Raw genomic sequence first — 23,130 nt, forward strand, 5'->3', positions numbered from 1 at the left:
CTAGCGCTCCAGGTTTTTGATGGTGGTTTGGCCATAAAGGATATCCCTTTTTCTCATGAACCGTTTTGGGTGCAAGTTCATAATCTGCCATTGGCAACAATGTCTAAGGAGATCGGGATGCAAATTGGGAGGAGAATTGGGGTAGTGCATGAAGTGGATGTAGACAAGGAAGGCTTGGGAAAGGGAAAATACCTTTGAATTTGTGTGGATATAGACCTGATAAAGCCTCTGCTTCGGGGCACAACGCTAAGTATAGGTGGAAACAAAGTCTGGCTACCTTTCAAATATGAAAGATTGTAGAATTTTTGTTTTCAGTGTGAAGTGGCGAAGCACAAGGGTAAGGAGTGTCCTTTTCTTAAAACTGATCCCAAAGAAATGGTGCCTTTACTTAGCAATATGGTCCTTGGCTTCGAGCATGCCCATGAACTCCTCTCTCTTTGGAGCAAGAAAGTACAAGGGAGGAAGAGCTTCAGTTCACCTACAACCGCCAAACTCTGGCAGTGATGACAGCAGTGCAACTAAGGAAGGGGAAGGAAATCAAGGGGCGGATTTTGTGGCACAAACCAAGGAGATTTCAAAGGATAATCCTGGTAATTCAATCACTAATTCCTCTAATTTTATGGCAGTAAATGATGGAGTTTTTAAATTTCAAAAGAGAGATAGTATCAATGACTCATCTTTCCTTAATTCTCTTCATGAATTTGCTAAAATCACAGATGTAGATGGACATGGTTTTATTAATGAGAATATGGAAATTGTGGATATTCTGAATAATTTTGAAAAGGAGGAGAATATGGGAACCAAAGTTGATTGGGTGGTCTCGACTGCAAAATCTAAGGAATTTCAATTGATAAGTTGTCCTGAGATGAAATAGGTTAATTCCCATGTGGAAATTTCTAATAATTGTAATGCTAGTCTCCCAAAGAAATGTTCTTGGAAGAGAAGAGCAAGGGAAGTAGTTGTTTCTGATTCTGTTGATACACATGCTTGTAAGGAGGGAAGGAAACGTGGGGTTAAACAGATGAGCTCTAATCTAATCCGTCCTATGATTAAAAGACTTAAACCAGGGTTCTATGATGAATTGTGCCTTAATCAGGATAAGTTGAAACAACCATGAATTGCCTAATTTGGAACTGTCAAGGGATTGAGAATAGTGTTTTTAATTTCCGACTATACCGGCCGGTACGGCTGAAATTTGCTGTATCGGCCAGCCCAGTGGCCGGTACAGGTGTCATATGTGTTTTGTACCAGCTAAAATACGGACCGTACCGGCCTATATTTTGGCCTGTACCGGCCAGTATTTCGGCCTTTAATTTTTTTTTTGATTTTTTTAAACTACAAGCTTATTTTTTGACTCCCAATTCAGACTAGGCTATTTATAATTTTTATATATATATATGTATTTATATATAATTTATTCATATATAGACTATTATTTTAGAATATAATTTATATATATTTATACGTATAATTTATTCATATATCGACTATCTCGAAATGGTACCGGTACCGAAATATTTTGTTCTAGTGCCTTGACCGGTATAGCATCTGGTACGATATTCAAAACATTGATTGAGAACCCTCAGATAGTTCAAGGACTTCGCCTTTTGGTGAAAACTAAGTGCTCAGATTTTGTTTTCTTGATGGAAACAAAATGCAAACAAGATAAGGTGGAGTTAATAAGGAACAAATTGGAATTTGATTGTAGTTTCATAGTGGATAGTAGGGGCCTCAGTGGTGGATTAGCATTTTTCTGGCATATTTCTTGTAATAAGAGTATGGACTCGTACTCTAGACTTCATATTTCAATGATTCAAACTTGTGATGAAGATGACACGCAGGTATTGATAACAGGCTTCTATGGAATTCCTTATACTGGTCAAAGGGAGGAGAGTTGGAGACTCCTAAATGAATTAAAACCAAAAGATGAGAAGGCTTGGTTTTGTGTTGGTGACTTTAATAAGATTCTCCACCAAAATGAAAAAGAGGGTGCAACAGTTAAACCCCACCATCAGATGGAGAGGTTTCGAGAAGCAGTTGATGGATGTGGGCTTAGTGACCTTGGTTTTCAAGGTAACAAATACACTTAGAGTACCAATCGAGAAGATAATTTGTTCACTAAGGAAAGATTGGATAGTGCCTTTGCCAATCTAAAATTGTCTTTAATGTATGAGACTTCTTGCGTTATTATCTTGCCGACAAAGACCTAAGATCATTCTCCCATTTTAGTGAAAATGAACCAGAACCAGAACCAGAATTGCAATGTTCAAAGTAGTAGAATTTTCAGACATAATGCATGTTGGGATAAAAGGGAAGATTGTGGTAAAATTATTAAAGATAGCTGGAAAAAAAAAAAGAAAAAAAAAAGGGGCATAGCTACAACAAGCTGTTGTCTATCTCCAATGGCCTAAAGATTTGTAAGAAGTCTCTCCTTCAATGGAATAAGAGGTCTACAAGCAAGAGCAGGAGATTCATGCTTGATAAGCTGAAGGAGATTTCAAAGATGCAAGAGATCAATAAGGGTGAGTATGCAGCTGCCATTAAAAAAACACAGAGGGAAGTTGACTGTTTGTTAGAAGAAGAGAATATAATATGGAAGCAGAGAGCCAAGCAGAGATGGTGGCATAAACACTAGGGCCTCATTTGGATGTTGAGCTGAGTTGAGTTTTTTATGAATAATAGTGAGTTGAGATGGTGGAGTGGGTTTTGTGGGCCCACCTAAGATGAGTTTAGATATATTTGGATGCTAAGATGAGTTTATATATATTTATAGAAAGTTAAAAAAGGTTTTGAGTCCCGCATGTAAAGATGTATTGAGTTGAAAAATATCGTGGATTCCATGTGTAAAGAGGTTTTGAGTTGAAATGAGTTTAGTGATTTGAGAGTTAGGTGTTTGGATGTTAGACTCAGTTTAAAATTTGATTGAACTGATTTAATATCAATATAGTTCAACTTCCAAACGGGGCCTAAGTATTTCCATATGTGTGCAAACCATAGAAGGAAAACCTATAAAATTAGCAAGATTGAAAGGGAGGATGGATCTTTGGTCACTTTTGTTGCAAAGATCTCAGGGTTATTTCAAAAGTTCTATCAAGATCTTGTTACTTCCTCAAATCCTATAGGTATCCCTGAATGTCTTAGTCCACAGATGTCAAAAGTTACAGAGGAAATGAATAGAAGATTAAGTAAAGCATTTGTGGTAGAAGAGGTTAAGGAAGTTGTTTTTCAGATGAATCCTATTAGCTCCCCTGGACCAGATGGGTTCACTGCTTGCTTTTATTAGTTACATTGGCATATTGTTGGCCAGGATGTTTGTAGTGTTGTTCTTGAATTTCTTAACAATGCAGGTGAAGGCTCGAGCTTCATTAATGATACTTATTTTGTGTTAATTCAAAAGAGGAAGAACCCTAAGCAAATCTCCGACTATAAGCCAATCTATCTTTGCAATGTGATTTACAAGATCATATCTAAGGTCTTGGCAAATCGATTTAAGAAGATTCTACCTGAGATCATATCTTCTACTTAGAGTGTCTTTATCCTGGGAATGTTGATTCTTGACAATGTTATGGTGGCTTATGAAGCCATGCATTCAATGAATTCAAGGTTGAAGGGTCCGACAGGTTACATGGCATTGAAACTAGACATGAGCAAGGCTTATGACAGAGTGAAATGAGAGTTTCTTCAAGTTGTTATGACTAAATTGGGGTTCAACCAGAAATGGATTGGCCTAATCATGAGATGTTTAAACTTGGTTTCTTATTCTATTCTGCTCAATGGCTCTCCTTAGGCTCATTTCAAAGCTTCTAGAGGCTAAAGACAGGTGATCCATTGTCACTAACCTTTTCATCTGATATTCTAAGGCATTGAGTGCCCTACTCAACCATGCTGAGGTGTCCAAAGTTATCACAAGAATACCAATTGTTCGAGGAAAAATTTGCACTAATTAGTTGTTCTTTGCAGATGACAGCTTATTATTTTGCAGAGCTAATCGTTTGGAGTTTAGCAATATGAATGGATTGTTGGGTTTTTGTGAAAAAGTTTCAAGCCAATGACTTAATAAGGACAAAACCTCTATTCACTTTAGCAGAAACATAGCTAGGGAAGTTAGGAGGATCATTCTGAGTATTAATGGGGTAAGATCTTCATCTTTCTATGAAAAAGATTTGGAGCTACCTTATCTCATTGGCAGATCTCATTACCAAGCTTTCACTAGCATACTGGATAGAGTAAAAAGCAGGATCAGTAACTGGAAAACTAAGCTACTATCCAAAGCTAGTAAGGAGATTCTTTTAAAGGCAGTGATCCAAGCCTTGCCAACTTATTGCATGTGTGTGTTTAAACTCCCTAGATCCCTTTTAAATAAAATTAACCAAGTGATGAGGCAATTTTGGTGGAGTCAATAGCAGAATGAAAGGAAGATTCATTGGGTTTCTTGAAGTCAAATGGGGAAGGCCAAGTCAACAAGAGGATTGGGCTTTAGAAATTTGGAGAGCTTCAACTTAGCACTACTCGCAAAACAAGGATGGAGGATTATGAAGAATCCAGAGGCTTTAGCTAGTAGAGTTCTCAAGCTAAAATATTTCCCTACAACCTCATTTCCTTAAGCTAAATTGGGTGCTAACCCATCATTTATCTGGATGAGTTTGCTTGCAGCAAGGAATTTGGTGAAAGAGGGCTCTTTATGGAGGATTGGTAATGGTGAACAAGTGAGGATTTGGAAGGATCGTTGGATTCCCAGCCATCTTCTTTCAAAATCCAAAGTATGCTTGTTGTGTTGGACTCTAATGCAAAGGTAGAAACTCTTATTGATCCAGACACAAAATGTTGGAATGTTCTATTGATCAAATATTATTTTTTAAGCAGGGGTGGAGCTGATTCAACAAATGCCTGTAAGTATTTCAAATTGTCTAGACAAGTTAGTATGGAGGTGCAGTATGAATAGCCTTTTTACAGTTAAAAGTGGTTACCATTTACATAAGGAATTGATAGAAAGATGGAAAGGGTAAGGTTCAAACTCTAATTCTCATAGGCAAGTTTGGTCTCTAATCTGGAAGCTATTTAGCTAGTGACACTAACAATCGGAAGAGTACTGCTGCTGTGTCTTAGGGTTCCAATTTGCAAAAGACTATTGTGTTGTCTACTACAAAGCTGAGTATGCTGTTGTATATGAAGTTTCAAAGGAGATGATTTGGTTACAGAGTTCTTGGAGGAGTTGGGTAAGCACTAAGAAGAATGAGGATGGTACTCTCTACATTGACAGACAGAGTGCCATATGCTTGCTAAAAATCCAGCATTTCATTCTAGGGCCAAATATATTCATATTAGATTTTAAGTTATTTGATCTCTTCTTGATGATGACTAGTTGATACTTGAGGAAATCTGCGGAAGCAAGAACCCTGTAGATATGTTAACTAAGGGTGTTTCATTTGAGAAACTGAAGTTGTGGTCTTCCAGCCTAAGGACAGGAGCTACGAGCTACTAAGATGGAGGTTTCAATTTTGGAGGCAGATGATTAATACATGTGGTTGTACTAATCTCCAAGTGGGAGAATCGTTGGGTTTTTGTGTGGAGCTTGGTATTTGGCTCGTCAGGGACTCACTCGAGCGAACGCTAGGCAGAAAGTCCACTTGGCTAGTCGCTTGAGTGAACTTTAGACAAAGAGTTCGTTCGACATTTAGCTCAAACAAACTTTAGATAGAGAGTTCACTCGGGCGAAATACCCGATAAATGTTTTGATTTGGGTTTCGCCAAGCGCGCACACACACACACAAATATATATATATATATATATATATATATATTGTAATTCTACATGGCTGTATAGAGTGAACAATAGTACCACACAATGTATTTCGACTTTTAAGAGAATAAAAATTGTTTGCAGCTCCATGGACATAGGTACGTTGCCCAATCACAAAATTTTGTGTTCGTGTTCTTGATTCATTTTTTTCTTTATTTTTTCTCTTATTGTTCTCAACATTCGCAATTGTTAAATTATCATTTATCCCAAAATTTTAAGTTGATGAGAAGAGGTACAAGAAATTTATCTTTCAGCAACCTAGCAACCTATCTCACCTCCTCCCATAAAAGGTATAATAAATTTATAATCCTCATATATCCCACATATATAGATGAAATCATAGTTATTTTTATTGGGTCAGCGTAGGTCCTGTCCTTACTCTATATGTCGTACGTGATAAGTTGTTATTTGTGAGACAAATTTGACTGTTTCATGTTAATTTATGGTTGGCTTGCCTTTTGATGACAACGATGCTTTTGGTTTTTGCAGGAACTAAGAGAAACACCATAACTCGAACTGCCGTCGTCATTGTTGTGCCCACTCTTGTTGTTATCATACTGGTCATCAATTTATTTTTAAGACTGAGGAAGCGCAAGGATCATTTTGAAAGTAAGTACGACATAGTTCATGTATTCCTCGTTATATATAATAGTTAATTATGAAAATTCATGACTTTCTTTTCGCACTTCGGTAACACTGGGTGCCTAGCTAGGATAAAGAAAAGGTTTTTTTTCTTATAAATGGTTGCACTCTCTGTTATTACTTACCAGAGATACGAACCCAAAAATCAAATTAGATGCTCTACCAGCTTGTTGTATGCTTTCATATTGAGCAAATTAATAAATCATTCGAGTATGTATCAACCTGGCGGTCGTTTCTTTTCTGAAGCCATGGATGAAATGGGAAACATTGAATCCTTGCAATTCGATTTCGACGTTATTAGAGCTGCCACATGCAACTTTTCTGATGCAAATAAGGTTGGGAAAGGTGGATTTGGGCCCGTTTATGAGGTATGAAAACAGTAGGGTATAAATATGTCAAACAAGCATCTATTGTCAAAATATGTCAAACCATTGTTGTAAGACCCAGCTCACCGCCATCCATGCACGTGGTTCACAGTTCCATAAACCGTCGTACGGGTTCACGCCATACGTCGCACATGTTCACGTTCATTTTTTTTTTTTTCCATTTTTGTGTATGTACGTTCATCCTTTTCCTCTAGGTTTTATCTCTTTACTATTTTTATCTTATATATATGTTAAACATCCTCGATATGTGCCGCGCTTTCCCCTATTCACAGAAGGCCATCGTTTCTTTGCAAAACACCAAACCGAAGGGCTCAGTCTGCAACCAGTAAACCGCCACCCGCAAAGCTATTTCACGTGCCGCAACTCCACCAAACACAGTCCCGCCGGTACCTCAGCCACTCTGAGTCCATCACCCCAGCCGTGCGCCACCGCCATCCGAGTATCCCGTCCGGTTCTCAGCTATCGGTAAAAACCACCACCCCTGTTTCCCGCACAAAAAACAGAGCACCTACTGATCTCCACCGTGTGCCATCAACCTGCCAACCACGCCACCAGCTGTCGTTCCGTCAGCCCCAGTCCGCCGCACGCCACCTCAGTCTCTCGGTAAGCCACTATCACCCCCTCGCCGTGTCTTCCCCTTCGGTTTGCTCTCCCTCCGTCTCTTCTCTCACATCCCTCTCCCTCATTAGCAGCACTCTCTCTCTCTCTCTCTCTCTTTCTCTCTCTCTCCCTCCCTGGGCGACGCCGTCGGAAAGTCACCACCACCTCTGTCCAACGTCCGTCGCACTCCCACGGTGCCACTGCCTCGGTTTTCTGTGGGTAAGCTCTTGTCGCCGCTCACGTTGGGCCCCTGCTTGTTTTTATTTTGGTTGTTGTTGATGGTTGCTTAAAAATGAAACTTATGGTATATATATAGTTATATATAAAGTGCGAATCGCCCTATAAACAGTATTTTCATCTAATATTTTCGTTTCTAATTTTACCTCTACTTCCATTCCCAAATTTTGATTTTGCCATTGAAATTCTTTCCATTTTGCCCCTGATTTCTCCCACGCACGAGGCCCTCCTCCCCTCTCCCCCCGTCTGTTTCTTCATCTCCTGCAGTGCGCCGCCGCACGCCATCGTGCTCGACACCACCACTCTCATTCTCTTCCCCTCCGATAGGCGTCCATTCCCTTCCAATCTCAGCCCCTCTCGTGCTGCCGTTGACCGCCACGAGCAAATCCAAGCTGCGGCCCGTCCGATTCTTCATCGCCTCCAGTGCGCCGCCGCACGCCGACATGGCTAACACCGCCCCACCCATTCTCTTCCCCTCCGTCCGGCGTTCCTCCCCTTCCAATATCAGCTCCTATCGTGCCGCCGTTAACCGCCACGACGAATCCAAGCCGCGGCTCATTCTGGTTTTTGTTTAATTTAAATTTTAATTTTTTTATAGGAACGACGGTCTTTATTGTGTTTTATTGTGTTTTATTTTCTTTAATTTTGAATTATGTAAATATTGAATTCAATTGTTACATTTCAGTATAAATGTAATTTTTCCTTATTAATGATTTTTGTTTAATGATTTATTAAGAAATAAACTTAAATAATTTTTTTTTTTTATTTCTGGATAAATTGAATAGTTTATTAATTAACCTGAAATTAATTACACTATTTGAGGTAGATCTATAGTTTCTAATGTACTATAGTTTATTTAATTTTTTTTAAAAGAAAATAATAAGGTTACTACTCTCCTACTACTCATTTACTACTCTTTTAAATTTGATTTTTTTTTAAAATTTTTTATTTTACTTAATGGTTAAGGAAGTGATTATTAATAAAATTATATATTTTTTTAATTTTTTCCATTAAGGATGTTAAAAAAATACTTCAAAAAAAATGATAAAAAAATTAAAAACTTGAAATTAACTATTAGTAATTGGCTAGTAATAAGATAATAACCCTATCACTATCATTACCTTTTTTTAAATGTAAAGGATGAGACTTTATAAAATATATGATTAAATTATTTAATACTTACCACTGTAATTTTGAATTTTAAAAGTGACACATTATATATTTATTTTGGAAATAACAAATATACAACATGCGCATCCAACTATAATTATTAAGAGTAATAATAGTAGGTTGGTTAGTATAATTACAAATTTTTATAAAGAAATAAATTATAACTTCTTAATAATTTAAAAATATAATATGTCATTATTATTATTTTATTTAGCCAAGTGTGAAAATGTTAAATAAATTAATATTTTTCATTGTTATTATTTCTTATAGTGTTTCTATTTTAATAATATTAAAAAGAGTTATGAAAACTTTTGAAGTAAGTTAAGATGATGTGATTTGCATTCTTAAATTAAGAGCTAAACTGCCTTTAAACTAACGCAATAATTTAACATTATTTGTAGTGTTAACTGTTAAGTAATATAGTCTAGAATATGTTAATATATATTAGAACATTTTTAATTTTTTCCTTCTCTGAAAATTTATATAATGTTGGAGAGAGTTAGATGAGATGAAATTTTATAAAAAATAATTGAAAGAGAGAAAGAGTTAAATAAAAAATATTATAAAATTAAAATATTATAAGACGCTTAGATTATAATTTTATAATATTATTTTTGTTTTGAAATTTAAAAAGATAAATTATATTTTATTTGAAATTTGAAATTTTGAGAAAGTTGTAATGATTATTTTAAAAGTTTTGTATTTTAGTTATGTTTAAAAATGAGATGGGATATGATATGAAAATTTTGGAATAAAATCTATTTTCAAATAGACTTTTATTTGAAAATAAGTAAGGGATGAACAGTGTTCTTATCAATTTCTCTCTCACTTTTTTCTTGTTTTTCTCATCAAATTCGGTTCTATTATGTTTTTGCTCTTTTGCCGATTAGGTGAGTTTGGATACTGTGGTTTTTTTTTTTTTTGATAGGTTAGATCCTAATTGAGATGAGATTAGTTGAAATGTAAATTAAAAGTTAAATAAAATATTGTTAGAATATTATTTTTTAATATTATAGAAACATTAGCCTTTTAAACAAGAGATTTTGGTAAGTTTAAACAAACAATATTTTATTTTTAGTAAAAGAAATAATTTTAATTTGCTTATGGATGTTACATTTCATTTAAGTGTATTCAATTCTTGAATTTGCTGCCTAACAAGATCTAAGATTCTCATTATATATTATTTTATTTGGAACTCGTAAAAATACTATTGGATATAATCATTGATATTAGAGTTTATAATATGAGATAAAAAAGAAAATGATTTAGTCAAAAATCCTTACGCATATGCTGCTTGTGATAATATGATGATTTGCTTTACATGATGATTCTATCTAAAGTTGGTCATATTTTACTGTCTATTATATATCTCGCAATATTTAATAGTAGACAACTGGGCATACGTGCAACGCACGTTGCCCTAACTAGTATATATATATATATATATATATATATATATATATATATATTAACCTAGTGGGAAGAAGAGTGTGTTTTAATGGACCACGAGACTTATACTATGGGCTCAGTTTTGTTTGATTGATGTTTAAACCTAGTGAGCTATTTTTCTAGTGGGCTGGGCTTGAGATTATTTAGACATACATATTTTGATAGACTTGTATATTATTTTTATTAGACTTGATTTTATTATGTTTGATAAACTGTTTTAGTAATTTTATTAGGCTGAGATCTTTTGTAAGCAAGCTAAAGTTTCACTGTTATAAATATGAGTAATTAGACTCAAATTCTTTTTATAATTATATTATATAGTGTTAGAGTTTATAGTTACACTTCAATAGTAAGTAAGTTATTTTTTTTTATATTTTAGTCGAAGTTATTAAAGGGACATTGATGATTTTAGAAAGTGATGATATATTTTGAGGTTATGAGAATTTTAGGTTTTGAGGAATTAAAGTAAGTTATTTTAGAAGTTTTAGGGTTGAATATCGAAATACGAGATTGATTGGAAATTAACGTGATTATCTTATAGGTGACGATTAATTTTTGTTCTGCATTGTTGAGGAAATTTGGAAAAGCTAAGAAGTTCAGGTAAGTGGGGTTCTTATGCTAGATTTGCATAAAAAGAAATGAACTGAGATTGGTTTATAAAAATATGCATGTTGTGTTAAAAAAAAAGTTGAAAAACAACCTCAGTATATGTTTTGCATTCACTGATGAAATATGTACGAAAGAGAAAATTAATGCTTTTGACATGAAAAGTATAGACATAAGCAATATTTGACATGTTTCTGAAATATGCAAAAGAACGAATATGATATCATTGAGATTTTTATACATGTGATATGAAATGATTGGAATATGGTTTTGATCAAATGGAAGTGATATGAATATGTTTAGCACATGTCTTGATATGATATGGATATGAAAAACTTTTGGCATACTTATCTGTTTTGATTCTGATTCTGAATATAGTTATAATATGATGATATTGATTCACGTGATATGGTTGGTACAAACATGATATGAGTACACCCACTTTGGAAACAAAGTGATCTTTTACGTATTCTTTCCTGCGTCCACACTTGGGGTTCCGAGATTGAAAAATGGAAAGTTTCACAATATGATACTGCCTGATTTGGCCACCGGGGATAGCACAACCTTACCACGGGGATTATACATGGTATATGATATGATACGATATGATATGATAAGATGAAGATGTTCAGTTATGTTATGCCAAAGTATTCTTGAATATGAAAATGATTTATGAATATGAAAAGATTGAAATGTCGCTTTGATTCTTGTGATAATACATTTTGAGATGTGCATATAAAAATAAAATGTTTTGCTTCTGCATACCAAACTTTCTAAAAAGGGCTCATGTTTACACACTAGTATAGGTTTTCTGCTCATTGAGTTGTTGATAACTCACCCCTTATCTTCATTATTTTCAGATGATATTGATGACCCAACTGGGGCTCAGGAATAGAGATTGGAGCTTGACTAGTTATGGATAGAAGGTCGAGTACCTAAGGGTACCATGCATGTTAGTAGAAGGGTTTGACTTGAGTATTTGAAGTTCTTTATGTTATTTGGATCTTTTGAGACTTAAGATGTATCAGTTTATTACGTTGAGATTTAATTATGTTTTGATTTAGTAGGATGTATGGTTTTATCAATTTGGTATGTTATCACTATCGAGAGACTGTGGACCCATTGGTTTATTATTATTGCAATAATGACTTTGTGGAGTTTGTAATGTGTTTATTTAGAAGATATGAGATTGATTTTGCTTATGAAGTCTTTGGAGATTTTTAGATGTGTTGGGAGACATGTTTATAAGTGACATGTAGTAATTCTCCACCCCACCAGGGTATGGGGCGTTACAATTGTATTTAGTTCCTGAAAATTGATTCGAGTTCTTTATTTGTGCCTTATTCTCTCACATATTCAGGGTAAGCTTCCTAATGGACAAGAGATAGCAGTAAAAAGACTATCGAGAACCTCTGGACAAGGAAATTTGGAATTCACGAATGAGGTTGTATTAGTAGCCAAGCTCCAACACCAAAATCTAGTAAGGCTCCTTGGATTTTGCTTGGAAGGGAATGAACGACTTCTTGTGTATGAGTTCGTACCCAATAGCAGCCTTGATCGCTACATATTTGGTACCATTGCATTCTATGTTTTACATTGGGATGAAGATATTTTCATTCATTTCCTTAAAAGATCATAAATTTTAAATATTTGATTGAGTATGTACGATTCCTTGCTTATGCAGATCCCAAGAAGAGTGCAAATCTAGATTGGGAGACTAGATATAAAATTATTATAAAGGCATTGCTCAAGGGCTTTTATACCTTTACGAGGATTCTCGACTTCTGATTATTCATCGTGAGATCTCAAAGTTGCTAATGTTCTATTAGATATAGAAATGAATCCTAAGATTTCAGATTTTGGCATGGTAAGGATGTGTGTATGGGATCAGACTGAAGGCAATACAAATAGAATATTGGGGACCTAGTAAGTATATAAACATATCCAAATAGGGTAGAGCTAATGACTACAATTTTCCATTTTCTATATGATTGATTTATGTTGGTTATTTGCATCAAGAAAGGCATATAAAGACATGGAAATCAAATCAATTGAAAATAATAATCAAAGTTCTACTGCCTTCAAATTGAAGTTGAGTTTATTAATATTGATATGCAGTGGATATATGGCACCAGAGTATGCAATGCTTGGGCAATTCTCAGTCAAGTCAGATGTCTTTAGTTTTGGTGTGTTGATGCTGGAGATTGTAAGTGGTAAAAAAATTACATCTTTCCGTGAAGGGGAGAACATAGAGTGCCTTCTAAGCAATGTGAGTGTATACATAAATTATTAGACCCTTGTTCTTTGTTAAAATGAAAATCAACAATATTCTACACTATTTTCTTTGACATGTATGCGTGAATTAATGTATATCTTCATGGTTGGAAAGCTGGAGAGAGGGGACATCAACGAATCTCATGGATCTCACACTGAGGAGTGGTCCACTGAGCAAAATGATACGATGTATTCACATTGGATTGCTGTGTGTTCAAGCCAATGTTGCCGACAGACTAGACATGGCTTCAGTTGTTCTCATGCTTAATAGCAATTCCATTGCTCTCCCTTTGCCCACACAACCAGCAAGTTTTATGCAAAATGGGGTTCCATTAGCCACATCAATGAAACTGGACCCTAATTGTAGGCCGGTGAGTCAGTATTAGGTTTCGATTACTGAGTTAGGTCCTAGGTAGTGTTTTGTGGGTGTGGCCACGGTGTACATGTTTTTGTGCAAATTTCACTTGCTATTATATGTGATTCATTTGTTGCTTTAAGGTTGTAGTCTTCTCTGACTCTTGATTCAATAGCTATGATTAATCTAATGTGCTTGCACTAAGAACTACTGCCGTTAGTCTTTACGGCCATCTGCAACACGTCCAGGTTTTAAATAATTTTTAACTGGTTTTTACCCCTCAACTAAAATATTGTAGGAGAGAAGCAAGTGATACGTTCATCTTTACTTCTTGGCCACGAGCCATGATGCGTAGTTCTATGCAAGCTTTTTGAAAATTGAGTATTCTTTAAAAAAATTAAATTCATCTTAACTTATTTAATATTTTTTAATCTAAAAATATTAAATTCATTTCAACTTAAAAATGTTAAATCATTCTCAATAAAATTTACAAAATATTATTAGAGACACAAAGGGATCCCATACATTGATGTGGCACACAGTGTGCCACGTGTCCATTTTCCATATCCCCTCATTTCCCCACTTTTCCTCTCTCTCCTCTTTCCCCCTTCAGCCGTGCGCCTCACCCGACTCGGTCTCCTAGCCGCAGTAGTGCTGCCGCTGCTCGTAGCCGACTACCACTAGCGGCCGTTCCCCTCACCGGTGACCTCCCGACCGGACCCAGCCCCCCACAGTGCAGCCCCTCTCCCTCTCCTCCTCCTGAAATTGAGCCCCTCTCACACGGCTTCTCCCTCTCGTCGTTGCCAGCGCCGCCGTTGCAGCCCAACTGCGCCACCACACCTCGCCCCTCGTTGGTGTAAGCCTCTCCCCCGGCCATCGGAGCCATTCTCTCTCTCTCCCTTCTGCCTCTCCCTTCTCCCCGAGTAGTGCCTCCCTCTCCCGACAACCTCCTTACCGGCACTCCACACCGGTTGTGCCGCATGGACCTTTGACGTCTTCTATCCACCATGAGGTGGTCCCCAACCACCATGGCCGGCACGGGGAGCGAGCACGAGGAGATGGCAGGGGGTAGGAATGGGGGAGGGGGAGAAAGGAAAAAGAAAAAAAAAATAGGAGAAGACGTGGCACATTGATAATGTGCCACATCAGTATGTGAGATTCTTTTGTGGAATCACTTTATGTCTATAGTGTTTTTCTTTGTTTTCTAGTGGCGCACTTGTCATTTAGGACTTAACTTACATTAATTTTATCATTATTGGAAGGGTAATGACAAATGAACGTGTATGACCAGAGACTTAGAATTTTCAACATCTAATTGCCCGTAGTGCTTGTATGTTACAAGAAAAATTCTATTCATAAGCCTCATACACTACACACCACCCTTACGTACAGCCCAAGTCCATCCTTCCTATTCTCCATAAAACCTAATTATATAGGCTCCTCGATTTACAGGCCAAAGAGAGAGGATTATAGGGGTGAGAATCGGGCGGTCCGGACCGGAAAAACTGGCCAGACCAGCCAATTCGATCCGAACCGAACCGAACCGGGAATGGTTCTAGTCGGTCTCAGTCCGAATTTCATAGGACTGAATTCATTCGGTCTAAACCACAGTCCAGGGGTTTTTCGGACCAGACCGGACCGAACCGGATTGAATGAAAATTAAAAAGAATAAAATAATTTATACATATTAATTATATAATTTTCATTTAACCAATTAACCTAATCCTATTAATAACTCACCATTAAGTAATTATTAACTAATACTAATATTTATAATTTTATACTAATACTAATATTTATACTAATACAAGTATTATATTAATAGTCTAGACTCTACTTCTAGACTCTAATATGGTATAAAAAAAAAATACTAATAGTCTAATATAGACTAAGACTATAGTTATAGTTATACTAATATAGTTATAACTTATACTAAATCACTATAACTAATATTAGTATATTACTAATATATAGCTATACTATATTACTAATAGTCTAATACTACTGCTATTATATGGTTATAACTTATACTAATCATGATTCATAATAACTAATCACTATAAGTCTATAGTAGTAATGTATTATTATATAATATATAGTATTAGTATCACTATATCATTATAATATATATATATATATATACACACACACTATAAGTCTATATGCAGTAGTAACAGTAACACTATAATAGTATAATATATAGTATTAGTATATATTAATATATTATGAGAGTTATAACATAATACAGTATATAATATTAGTAATAATTTAGTATCAATGTATTATTATATAATATATATTCCACGATTAGTATATATTAATAAATTATAAGAATTATAGTATAATATATGTATAATAGACTAATAGTATAGTTAACTTAATATGTTACTATAAGTCTATAACTATATATAATATTAATATCACTATTAGTATAGTATATGGTATTACTATTATAGTATTACTATTAGTAATTTAGTATTGGTATAGTCTATAGTTATTTAGTATAATATAAGTATTATATTATACTAACTATATAACTATTATAAGTTATAATAACTGTACTCATATAAGAGTTATAGTATTAATAATTTAATAGCATATTATAAAAGTTATAGTATTATAGCATAATATATGTATAATAGTATAGTATTAATATCACTATAAGTTATAAGTTATAACTATATATACCTAATAGGCTTATAGGCTAATACAATGATTTATTAATTATATTACAAATTTACATATACAAAATGTAAAAACTTAAAAGTTTAATATATTGGAAAATTGAAAATTATCATAAATTTATAATACTTTAAATTTGAGTCATTAACATACTCTAAGTTAGTAACAAATTAGCAATTAACATTTAACATCATAAATATAATTATCATTAATTATATTTTGAATGAGTTAATTAAATAATCCACATTAAACAGTTTATTTAATTTTAATTTTACTAATTTAAATAATTATTTTAATTAATTTATGTGCCAAAAAGATAAAAGAATCACAATAAAGTTACAAAACTGAAATGAGTGAAAACGTACACACATGTGACATATGACTTATGAGCTTCAATTACTACCAGAAATGGCGTCGTTTGGTACAAAATTAGACCCAAACGGCGCCGTTTTAGTCAGTACAACCCAAAATTTTTTTTTTCAATTTAACGTCTCTAAAACGACGCCGTTTTGGACCCAAACGGAATCGTTTTAGGAAATAACCTATTGTGACTTTCGTCTTCCCCCCCACCCCCCCTGCGAAATCCATTTCCACTTTTCCCCAATTCCCCTCCCGCCGTCCCGCGAACCCTAAGTGCTGTGAATTGCGATGCCCCCTCCCTCTGTCTCCTTTATCGTAGCAGGCCCCGATTGATAGTGATTGGTGCTCTCTCTCTCTCTCTCTCTCTCTCTCTCTCTCCCTGAACAGGTTTCCGTTTCCTTGTGATAAAAATGGTTTTGTTTTGCTCTAGGGAACATCTGCTTGGTTACTTGAGGTTGAGGACAGCTCCAATATTTATATATTTCATTAGGTATTATTTACTTGAGGTTGAGGACAACCATGTTTGAACTTAATTTTTTTTTTCAAAGAAGAATATATTAGTGTGCGACATAGGATAACAGAAGTCAGTCCCAACAATCAAGCACGTTATTATCACTCAGTTATTGCACTCCAATGACATAAAAGCCATAATCCTAGTACTATATATGGCCTGGGAAGTTAATTTCTCTGTATTTGACAAGAAAAGGCACCAGACAGCAATTTCTTGTTGAATGCATGCCCTTGTATTTTTTTTGTTTTTTTGAAAAATTAGCTTCAATCATTTTATGGCTTGTCTTTCACTTTGGGTAGACTTTCTGTGCATGCCCAATTTTTCCCAAGAATTCTGAGAGAAAGAGCACATCTCTCTTTTAGTTGATAATTATATATACCATGTCATAGTTCATGATTTTTGTCAAAACATTGAAACTATGCTACACATTAATACATTATACTATAAGAAAAACGTTTATTTCTTATCAGTTATTTATTACGAAAATGATTTTTTTTTTTAGAAATTAACAACATTGACTGATTCCTAGGTACTCCTGTACAAAATGCATTTGATTACATCAACATTAAACCTGTATTATGAAAAACTCAACGAGGTAATTTCTTATACTTAGAAGTGTCATTTTATTGGTTTATATATAGGAATTGTCTGATAATTTCTCGAGGAAAGCTCGGAAATAGATCATGAGTAGAGTTGGAAGATTGGCATAGGGGATATTTGACCACAGTCAAATTCAAAGGTTTATAGGAATTGTATGAGTGTCTTGCTATGCTTTTATGCATATTGTTGGAAGACGGGAGATTGTTGAGCAAGAGTCAAAAGCGAATGAATAATGAGGAGGCCAAAAATCCTTTCTGGGGCGAGATATCACCCAGAGGAAAGATATCACTAGGAACACACTATTATATATTATTTTTTATTTTTTATCTATTTTTTATTATCTTTTACTATTTACTATTTTATCATTATTATTATTTTATTATTTATAGAATATCTGATATTATTTTATCATTAGTTCTTGAACTTTCTTTAATCAGTTCCTCTTCTGGCCGGTGTCTCCTATTTAGTCATCTTATCAGAGACCAATAGCAAGTTGCCAGGTAAGCCTTCCTCCATTCCCACTTTGGAGACGCATAGCAGGGGATCATGTTCAGTTCCTCCTTCCCGCTCGACTCTCTCTCTCATGCAGGTCGATCTCTCACGGGAAATGCCTCCCGAAAACGCTCGAAGCTCTCTCTCTCTCTCTCTCTCTCCTTTGATCACTTACCGAACTGAAATCTCCCTAATCTCTCTCTCTCCTTCGATCTCTCACGAGATCCCAAAATCCCGAAATCGCTCGACTCTCTAGATCTCTCAGTTAGCTACCCACCTTCATCATAACCAACATAACCAGGTGGAGTCCCGAGTCATGAAATTGCATGCTTCTCCATGTACTCACTCATATCGATTCTGACAAGAGCATTTTCTGTGTTAAAGAGATAACCAACTTAGCTTTTGCAAGCTCTGTTTTCCCCACACCAGTAGGGCCCATGAACATGAAACTTGCTATGGGTCTAAATTTGGTTTGTGGGAACATGAAAAGGTTCTCATGACACTTGGTTTCAGTCTAAATCTAGCCACACGTATCCCCTTTACAAAAAAGTCATATTTGTTTGGATAAACTTCATCCATTCTCTTCAAATGCAAATACCCAGCCGCAAATACCTAGATGTATAGAAGAATCATGCCTTGGCTGAAAGTTGGATATTGGGATAGGTTGAAATTAGGAGTAATTTCTTTTCGATTTTAATGGTTGTGATTGATATCTCGTGTTGCCATTATTTTTTTTTGAATTTTGGGTCTTTCCTTTTGAAGTGAGAGCAATTAGGATCAAAGATAGAATATGGAAAGGGAGAGAGAGAGGGGTATGTAGCGTTGCGAGGTATATGGTGGATACGTGCTTACATTTCACAGTTGTTGAGACTCTAGGAGTTAATCGGGGCGAAAAAGAAATGAGTGAGAGAGAGAGAGAGAGAGAGAGAGAGAGAGAGAGAGAGGGTATGCACAAAGCAAGGGGGAAGAAGACCAACGAAGGAGAGATAGAGTGAGAAAAAAAGGGGGATCAAGAGATAGACAGAAAGAGAGTGAGAGAGCTTATTCTCTGTTTACGTGGTCTCAATTTTTACCATGATCTCCCTCACGTGGCAAGCTAGCATTGGTCTCCGATTTACACCGGTTATAGGAGACACCGGTTATAAGGTTTTCTCTTCTTTAATAGCTAATAAAATGCACACTGTCCATTGTTTATTGAACCTCCTTAACTATATATCTTCTTTACTCTTCAAAGTGTTATTCATCATCTTTTTGCTTGTACATGAATTAATGTTTGTTTTCTAATTATTTTGTCATTTTCTCCTTTTTATAGATAGAGTTTTCTACAAATGATGTGCAAAAGTCAACATCAAACATGCCCCCACCCCCATCCAATGTAAATGATCAATCAGTTGGTAGGTCACAAAGAGGTAGAGTTAGGTTTTTTCTTTGGATTTTACAAAAATACCAAAAGATGATCCAAGTAAACCTAGGGCTGCATATAATTATTGTGATGCTTTGTATGCATGTGATATGAAGACCAATGATACGAAAAACATGAAGTATCACATTGAGCATCAATGTAAGAAATATCCGTTTAAGAAGATGGATAAATCCTAGACGACTCTAGATTGGAAAGTGGAAGGAGGAAGTGGTAGTGTTAGTGGGGGACTTGTGTCTACTGCATTTAGTGTTGAGCCTTGTTAACAAGCCTTAGCAGAGATGATTATTATTGATGAGTTGCCCTTTAGGCATGTTGAATGGGAGGGTTTCATGAGGTTTATGCTTGTGGTTTACCCTAAGTGGATATGGATTCTATCCCGTATGGCGGTTGTCAAGGATTGCTTTAATTTGTTTTTGAAGGAAAAACAAAAGTTGAGAAATGCTCTTCGAGGGCAGCGAGTTTCCCTCACCATGGATACATGGACATCTGTGCAAAACCTAAACTGTATGTGTCTCACAACATACTTTATTGATGATGATTGGAAGTTACACAAGAGGATTCTTTCCTTTTATTTGGTTGAAAATCACAAGAGTGATACCCTTGGTATGGGCATAAAGATGTGTTTGCATGATTGGGGGCGACCAAAAATACTTGCACTCACACTTGATAATACAAGTTCTAATAATAGGGTTGTTTCTTATTTGAAAAAAAAAACAAAGTATAGGAGAGTCACGATCTTGGAACATGAATTCTTGCATGTTCAATATTGTGCCCACATTTTAAACTTAATCGTTCGTGAGGGGTTAAAAGGGTATAATGGGTCTATTGCGAAGGTGAGGGGTGTTGTAAAGTATGTTAAATCCTCCCCTCAAAGATAGAGTACATTTCAGAAATGTGTGGGGTTGGAAGAGATTCAATCTAAAAGTCAAGTTTGCCTAGATGTACCGACTAGGTGGAACTCTACCTATCTTATGTTGGAGAGGACTTCAAAATTTAAAAGGGCTTTTGATCAGTTGAAGGAAGAAGATCCGTGTTTCCTTAGTAGTATTGGAGATGACGATGTCGATGATGAAAATGTGGACCATGTGGTGAATGTGAGAAAGTCAAAGAAGTTAGGGCCTCCCAATGCATCCGATTGGGCAAAGGTACAGTTGTTTGTGAGGTTTCTTCAATTATTTCATGATGCAACTTTAAAATTCTCGGGGGGTGAATATGTAACTTGTAATGTTTTTTTTTCTAGGAGTTGGTTATTATTAAAGATGTCATTAATATGGAGTGTGAAGAACGAAACCCCGTGGTGGGATTAATGACCACAAATATGAAGAGGAAGTTTGACAAGTGTTGGGAGAACTTAGAAAATCAGAATCTGTTGCTCTATGTTGGTGTTCTTCTTGATCCTTGCTACAAGATGTGATATCTTGATTTTGAGTTGGGAAAAATGTATGCACATGAACAGGCAAAAAAAATTGATTTCAGTTGGAAGGTGAAAAATGTATTTATCTGCATGTATGAGGCATACAGGGAAAATAAAGAAAGACATTTTCCTCAGCACACAAGTTCCCAACATGAATATATAGCTCCTTCAGCTGACAAGGTGGCGAGTAGAAAATCAAATTTGATGGCCGAATTTAAGCAATAGTTATAGTCTGAAGACAGTTTGGAAAGTAAGTCAGTGGTTGATAAATATTTAGCTGAAAGATGTGAGGATGAAGATGATAGTTTTGACCTTCTAATTTGGTGGAAGGTGAATTCAATTAGATATCGCGTACTTTCAAAGGTTGCACGCGATGTACTTGCAATACTGGTATCTACTATGATCTCTGAATCTACATTTAGCACTGCGGGTCGTGTACTTGACCCTTTCCGAAGTAGTTTAAATCCAATGAGTGTTGAGGGTCTTATATGTGCACAAAACTGGCTTCATTTTTCTTCTACTCCAATAAGCCTTAGGACTTTAATGGATGAAGTGGAGGAATTTGAGAAGCAGCTGGATATGAGTATGTAATATAATTACCTTTGATATCTTTTGTGGTTTATTTTGTTTTATCTTCTATATTATATAACTTTATTTAACTTGTTTTGTTTTAAATTTTGATGGATAGAACTTGTTGGGGACCCAAATTTTACTGATTCTGTGGAGGCGTCAAATTCAATGCCTACTTGCACTACACCCAATGTTAATTAAAGACTAAAGAGGTGAGAATATTGTTGGTAAGCTAGGCTCTGATGATCTCTTTATGTGGGTTATGATTTATTAACCTATCTATATTTGTTTAGTGGGGTGCATGTGGGGATGGGGTGGTTGGATTTTGCTGCTAAATGCAACTGCTAGCAATATTTAACCTTCTCTTTCACATGATATATATTTTGTGTTAATTTATTGGGTTTTCATTTTCAATTGGGTTGGTTTAATCGTCTTGCGGTTGAGTTAATTAAAGTGTCATTCAGTTCTTCTTTCTTTTTCGGTAACCATTTTAGTAAAACATTCAGAGTCCAATAATCATTTCAGTAAAACATTCAGAGTCCAATAACCATTTCATTTTCAGGAGAAGAACTGGGAGCACCAAACTATGTTGTCCCATTTTTGTCACCAAATTCCACTGGGAAAGCTATATTATATAGTGTAAATTACACATCAGGAGGAGGAGTCATAAATGCAACTGGAAGAATATTTGTCAGCCCTTAGAAGTTTAGAAATTACCCATTATATGTTAAGTTATTAAGTTTTGGATTATAATTTGTAATTTGTAATAACTTTTGTGTTATTATTATTTTTTGGTTTTTCTAGTTTTTTTATATAGATTAGTTTTATTTTATCATTATATTTTTCAAGATCAAGTTTTTTTTAAGTAGTTTTAGCTAAAAAATGTACAAAATTTGAAGTGGGCCAAAAATAACTGAAATTGGGCAAAAAAAAAAAAAAAACCCAGATTTAGATAGGCTGAATGACCCATTTTGGGCATGTCCAGACCGAATGGACCGACTCTAGACTGGACCGGACCGAAATGGACTGGACCGGGCCGATCCTATACATTACTTGGTCCTGTCCAGGGTGGAAAATCCCTGGACCGAATAGGTCCAGTTCGGTCCACAAAACCGCTAAAGACCGAACCAGACCGGACCGAGATCACCCCTAGAGAGGAACATAACAAGTTGAACAACGAAGATCATCTATTATTCAACGAAGAGAGAGGGGAAGAGAGAGGCATTCTTGATCAATAAATGATGACAATTACTCTTAAAAAAAAAAAATTAGGCTGTGTTTGGATGTTGAGCTGACCTTAGCTAAGTTGAGTTCCTTATAAATAATAGTGAATTAAGTAGTAGAAGGAATTATGTGGAGACCATCTAAACTGATTTTAAAGTGTGTTAGGATGTTAAAATGAGTTTAATATTTTTTACAGAAAATTAAAAGAATTTGTGGGTCTCATGTATAAATATGTTTTAAGTTGAAAAAACTTGTAAGTCTCATGTGTAAGAAAGTTATGAGTTGGAATTAATTTAATAATTTGAGAGTTGAGTATTTAAATGTTAAACTCAATT

At 35.3% G+C, this 23,130-nt stretch overlaps 1 long non-coding RNA gene and 1 pseudogene across 1 annotated transcript; both read left to right on the plus strand.

The window, feature by feature from the left end:
* The first annotated feature begins 415 nt into the window (after positions 1-415).
* Positions 416-13,686, plus strand: LOC108994249 (annotated as a pseudogene).
* A 3,130-nt stretch (positions 13,687-16,816) lies between these two features.
* On the plus strand, positions 16,817-22,278 carry LOC118347915. The gene is made up of 3 exons (XR_004801106.1): positions 16,817-16,903; positions 21,690-21,783; positions 22,134-22,278. It is a non-coding gene; the product is annotated as an uncharacterized LOC118347915 (long non-coding RNA).
* Positions 22,279-23,130: the final 852 nt, after the last annotated feature.

Source organism: Juglans regia, chromosome 3 (genome assembly GCF_001411555.2).
Source record: "Juglans regia cultivar Chandler chromosome 3, Walnut 2.0, whole genome shotgun sequence".
NCBI lineage: Eukaryota > Viridiplantae > Streptophyta > Magnoliopsida > Fagales > Juglandaceae > Juglans > Juglans regia.